Raw genomic sequence first — 6,516 nt, forward strand, 5'->3', positions numbered from 1 at the left:
CCGCCCTCTCACCGCCACGGGCCGCCGCCGCCACCACCAGGAGCTGTGGGCCGCCACCTGGGCCGCGGGCGGGCGGGCGGGCGCGCGCGCGCACCTGAACCCGACGTCGGCCGCCCAGGCGCGGCGCGCTCCCGAGCGTCCTCCAGCTCCGGCCTCGCCCTCCCGCGTCACGCGTGACGTCACCCGCGCCGGCTCTAGAGCCGCGGCCGCCGTGTGCCGGGGGGTCGGCGCCGGGCGTGTGGAGCATCCCGAGGGCTGCGGCGATCGGCGGGCTGCGGAGCCCGCTGGCGCCGGCGACCCGACGGACCGCGGTGTAGCTCCCGGACTGTTTCCTCCCTGACAGGGGGCCCCCGGGCTGCCCAGCGCCGCCGCCCTCCCCAGCCCTCCCCAGCCCTCCCCACTCCGCCCTGGGCCTTGTGAACTCGGACTGCGGCTCGGGCCCGGACGTGTCCGGTTCCCGTCGCGCGGAGCCCGAGCGCGGGGCCTTTTCCGGGATGCCGAGGGTAAGTGCTCTCCCGGGCGGCTCGTTTCCTCCGTGTCCACGACCGACTCGCCGCTCGCAGGCCGCTGCCCTGTCGCCCTGCACCTCGCTGCCGGCGTGGCCGTCGCCGGGCTTCCCCAGCACCGCCCTGGGACGCGGAGGCACATTAGCTTGCCGTCTCACGTGGGGTCTCCCCACCCGCTTTAGTGTTGAGCGCTGTGGCTTTTGGATGAGAAGAATAAAAACAACAAAACCTGCACCTCCAGTTCAGTGGTTTGTTTTGCGTTTTGATCCTGCCCCCCCACAGCTCTGAGGACCAGTCTAGGATCACAGGGCCATCTGGCCCTGGCGTCTGTTGACCTATTGATGGCCAAGGTTGCTTAGGCTGTTCTGGCCGCCTAGGCCAGGGGTGACCCCTCTCTTTCACCACGCCACAAGCCTCTCTTATGAAGCTGCGCCTTCTAGGAAAACATAACCTTACTGACCTTCCTGGAAAGGAGGACGGAGACCTGCCGTAGCTCAAAACCATGCAAATGAAGCCAAAACCTCCAAAGAAGCTCTAAGAACTATTGCCATCAACAGTGTTGCTTATCTAAGAGACTTCCTCAAACTCCTTTTCTTGGAGGGGGAGGGGGTGGCTTTTTTGTGTGGTTTCATCTTGTTTTGTTTTTGCCAGTTCTGAAGACTGAACTCCAGGGCCTGGACACTGTCCCTGAGCTTCTATTGCACTCTACTGCTTGAGCCACAGCACCACTTGTGACTTTTTCTGTGTAAGTGGTAACCAAGAAATGCAACCCAGGGCTTTGTGCATACCAGGCAAGCACTCTACCGGTAGGCCAAACTCCCGGCCATGTCTGGCCTTTTCTGCTCAGGGTTAACACTGTATTACCACTTGAGCCACATCTTCAAGCTTTTGGTGATTAATTACAGATAAGAGTTTCAAGGACTTTCCTGTCCCAGTAGGCAGGAACCTCAATCCTCACATTTCAACCTCCAGAATAACTAGGATTACAGGCTTGAGCCACTAGCACCTTCAAGGTTATGGTTGTAATACACATTAGTTATCAAGGGCTTGCTATGCAGCTACTACTGTTGATTGCCACGTGTGTGTGTGTGTGTGTGTGTGTGTGTGTGCATTGCTAATTATCCTTAGGTACTTCTCTCTCTCTTTTTTTTGCCAGTCCTGGGCTTGGGCTTAAGGCCTGAGCACTGTCCCTGGATTTTCTCAACGCTAGGGCTCTACCACTAGGCCACAGCACCACTTCTGGCTTTTTGCTACGTATGTGGTACCAAGGAATCAAACTGGGGTCTTTGTGCATGCTAGGCAAGCACTCTACCACTAGGCCAAACTCCCGGCCGGTACTTCTCTTTTTTTTAGAGGACAAAACTGAAGAAAAGTTAATTGAAATCATGCACTAGTGACTCACACTTGTAAAGTTTGTTAGGAAGTTGAAATCCAAGGTTTTAAACCAGCCTACAAAGACACATCCAAGAGACTTTTTTTTTTTTTAATCTCCAATTAACTAGCAAAAAAGAAGTCGAGGTGTGGCTCAAGTCAAGTGATAGAACACCAGCCATAAGGAAAAACAAAACTAGAGATCAAGGCTCCAAATTCAACACTCCCCCCCCACACACACACAAAACGTTGATTGAATGGCTCGGGGTCACTTTGTAGTACATGAAGGATTTGATACTTTTAAAGTAGATGGGAAGATGGGTAGGGAAGCTGGACATGTTGATGCACAATTGTAATCTCAGCAGTCAGGACGCTAAGGCAGGATGATCCACAATTCAAAACCAGCCTGAGCTACATAGTGAGCCCATGGTTTTTGTTTGTTTTAAAAATATGGAAAGGGGGGCCAGGAGTTTGGCCTAGTGGTAGAGTGCTTGCCTAGCATGCACAAAGACTTGGGTTTGATTCCTCGGTACCACATACATAGAAAAAAGCTGGAAGTGGTGCTGTGGTTCAAGGATAGAGCTCTAGCCTTGAGAAAAAGTCCAAGGGCAGTGCTCAGGCCCTGAGTTCAAGCCCCACAACTGACAAAAAAAAAATGAAAAGGGGAGCTGGGAGTATGTCCTAGTGATACAGTGCCCTGAGTTTGAGTCCTTGGTATCACATACACAGAAAAAGCCAGAAGTAGTACTGTGGCTCAAGTGGTAATGCACTAGCCTTGAGAAAGCTCAAGAACTGCCCAGACACTGAGTTCAAGCCCCAGCAATGACAAAAAAAAAAAAAAAAGGAAAGCCTAGGCGCTGGTAGTTCATACCTGTAATTTTAGCTACTTAGGAGGCTAAGATCTGAAGATCACAGTTCAAAGCCAGTTCAGGCAGAAAGGTCCCCATTAGACTCTAACTCCAATTAACCACTCAAAAACCAGAAGTGGTAGAGTACTTGCACTTGGCCTGAGCAAAAGAGCACAGGGGCAAACCCTAGACCCTGAGTTCAAGCCCCACAACCAACCAAAAAAGGATGGAACAGAAATTTCTTCTAAAACGTTACTTGAGTGGCTGTGAATATGGCTTAGTGGTAGAGTGCTTGCCTGGCATGCACGAAGCCCTGGGTTTGATTCCTTAGTACTACATAAACAGAAAAAGCCAGGAGTGGTGCTATGGATCAACTAAGTGGTAGAGGGCTAGCCCTGAGCAGAGAGAGGCTCAGTGATAGAGCCCAGGCCCTGAGTTAAGCCCCAGAACCAGCAAAAAAAAAAAAAAAGTTACTTGAGCCATCCCACATCCAATTTCAGAAGCATCTATTCAGGATATTTTTTCTGTAAAGCCCTGAATTGGAAAGAACATTAGTTTTTGGTTCGGTATCAGCTGTCAGCACATTTAAACTCTTTCTAGAAGAGTTAGTAAGATGTTGAATACCAGTCTAAGCAATACTAGTCACCAAAATATGTGTATTTCCTCCCCTACCTCTAGCAACCAAATAGTTTCTGCAGCAGAGAGCAGGTAGGTACCCCTTAATTTAAATTCTCCTGCCACAGGTTAAGGGCTCGGGCCCACAAAACTGCCTCTCACTTCAGGTGCCAGTTTGCAAGTCTGTGCTTCTGAAATTTATGGTGCACCAGCACCCTATATAAATAAGGGGTCCCATGACCCTCTCCATACTATTAATTTGAAAACTACACTTAGGCTTGGCAGTTGATTGTAAAGGATATTACAAAGGTGCCAGATGAATGTTCAGATAATAGAGATACACAGGTACTTGTGGGCACAGAAGCATCATGCTCTCTCTGAATGCCACTCTCTCGTTGTTTGGCTATCTAGAAGATAATACAACACACACACACAGAGTCATTTTAGAGGGTGTTTTGGAAGTTTCATTGCTTGAGCATGATTGGCATTGGGGATCAACTTAAACTTCAATGTCCACAAAGGTTGGATCTCCCAGTGACTACCGTGCCAAAAAGTCCCTCAGGAGATTCCAAAGATTCAGAACTGTACCACAGGAAGCAGATTAAGACCAAATAGGTATTTCACATTATGATGATCTATTGGGCCAGGAGTGTAGCCTAGTGGTAGAGTGCTCGCCTAGCATGCATGAAGCCCTGGGTTCAATTCCTCCGTTCCACATATACAGAAAAAGCCAGAAGTGGCGCTGTGGCTCAAGTGGCAGAGGGCTAGCTTTGAGCAAAAAATGTCCAAGGACAGTGCCCAGGCCCTGTGTTCAAGCCCCAGGACTGGCAAAAAAGAAAAAAATGATCTATTAGTTATAGAAAATAGTGCCTTGATATTCAAATTCGCTTTTTTGTGTGTGTGGTACTAGGGCTTGAAATCAACCTCACACACTCTTACTTGATGTGCTTGCTTACAGCTGGCACTTTACCACTTAAGCTACACATCTGGTCCTTGGACTTTCTCAAGGCTTCATGCATGCTAGGCAAACATTCTACCCTTTAGGTCCAATTCCCAGCCCCTCTGACTTTCTTTTGTTCAAGGCTAGTGCTCTACCACTTGAGCTGCAGCTCCAGTTCCAGTTTTTTTTTGTGGGGGAGGGGTAGGTTATAGTACATAGAGTTTCACAAACTTTCCTTCCTGGATTGCTTCAGATCTTTACATAGTCTCGTGAGTAGCTAAGATTATAGGTATAAGCTGCTGGCTGGCTCAGTCTTTTTTTTCCCCCAGTTCTGGGTACTATCCTTGAACTTATTATTATTATTATTATTATTATTATTATTATTATTATTATTGCTAGTCGTGGGCTTGGGCTCAGGGCCTGAGCACTGTCCTTGGGTTTACTCAAAGCTAGAGCTCTACCACTTGAGTCACAGCACCACTTCTGGCTTTTTTCTATGTATGTGATACTGAGGAATCGAACCCTGGTCTTCATGTATGCTAGGCAAGCACTCTACCACTAGGCCAAACTCCCCGCTTTCCCCCCACACCACTTTTTTTTTTTTTTGCCAGTCCTGGGGCTTGAACCAGGGCCTGAGCACTGTCCTTGGGCTTTTTCCTCAAGGCTAACACTCTGCCACTTGAGCCACAGCACCACTTCTGGCTTTTTCTATGCATGTGGTACCAAGGAATTGAACCTGAGTCTTCGTGCATGTTAGGCAAGCACTCTACCACTAGGCCAAACTCCCGGCCCCTTTTATTTATTTTATTTTTTTGCCAATCCTGAGGCTTGAACTCTGGGCCTGAGCCCTGTGCTTGGGCTTTCTCAAGGTTAGAGCTCTACCACTTGAGCCACAGCATCATTTCTGGCCTTTTTTTTTTTTCGGGGGGGGGGGGTCAGGGGGCTTGAACTCTAGGACTGGGTTCTGTCCCTGAGCTCTTCAGCTCAAAGCTCCCACCTTACCCCTGGAGCCACAGCCCCAGTTCCCCTTTTCTAGAGATTAATTGGAGATAAGAGTCTCACATTTAGGGCTGGGAGTTTGGCCTAGTGGTAGGGTGCTTGCTAGCATGCATGAAGACCCTGGTTCGATTCCTTGGTACCACATACATAGAAAGAAGCCGGAAATGGTGCTGAGGCTCAAGTGGTAGAGCTCTAACCTTGAGAAAGTCCAAGGACAGTGCTCAGGCCCTGAGCTCAAGCCCAGGACTGGCACAAAAAAAGAAAAGAGTCTCACATTTAATGCCCAGGCTGGCTTTGAACTTTGATCTTCAGATCTCAGCCTTCTGAGTAGCTAGGATTATAGGCGTGAGCCACTGCGCCCAGGTCACTTCTGGTGTTTCCTATGTATGTGGTACCAAGGAATCAAACCCTGGTCTTCCCCTGCATGCTAGGCAAACACTCTTATCACTCAAACTCCAGGCCCAATTTAGTGACATTTTATTTTAGATTACCAACAGTGTTTGTACAATAAGACTTGATCACACCTAACTGAAAATGAACAAAAATAAAACTGTCTTCCTTCAGAGTTATACCCATGAAACTAAGTCAAGGTCATCTTGAATTCCTGTGCCATGCTCACTATATTATTCTTACCCAACCATAAGTCTTGTGTCCAGGCTGCTTTTTCTAACCTACTGCTGGATGGGAGGCAAAGGGCAGTAGTAATATACCCCGGTCGACCCCTTTTATCACCTAGCAGAACGCATAGGTATTTCAGACATTTGATATAGGACTTTTAGGCACCGTTGGCATTTGTTTGGGGCTTTCCACAATGATGACACTTTGGGGAAATAATCCATAGGAAACTACCTTCACGAGCCGTGCGTCTTGGCTTAGCTCTTCACCACAAATGTGGCAGTTTTTGGCTTGTGTTTTTTGCTGCCTGTTGTTGTTGTTATTCGCATTATTTCATTTTATTTTTCCCCCAAACACTGAATGGAGAATTCTCCCTAAGGTCAGCATTTAATTAATTGCCTCGCTCTGGCTGCTATAGTATTACAACTCTTGGAATATACAGCATCGATTCTACTATTCAATTTGCCTAGAACGTGCCAACTGGACATAGTGTTCCAGGGACTGCCTCTGTCCCAGGAGTGGGCGGCTCATTTTGCGGTTTACTATCTTGGCGTGCAGCAGGCGCGGGACCTATGAACGCCTAGATTGGCTCTCGCCCCTGTCCGTCATCGGACGCCAGATT

This window comes from Megascapheus bottae, chromosome 2, assembly GCF_031878675.1.
Source record: "Megascapheus bottae isolate mThoBot1 chromosome 2, mThoBot2.hap1, whole genome shotgun sequence".
In the NCBI taxonomy this organism is placed as follows: Eukaryota; Metazoa; Chordata; class Mammalia; order Rodentia; family Geomyidae; genus Megascapheus; species Megascapheus bottae.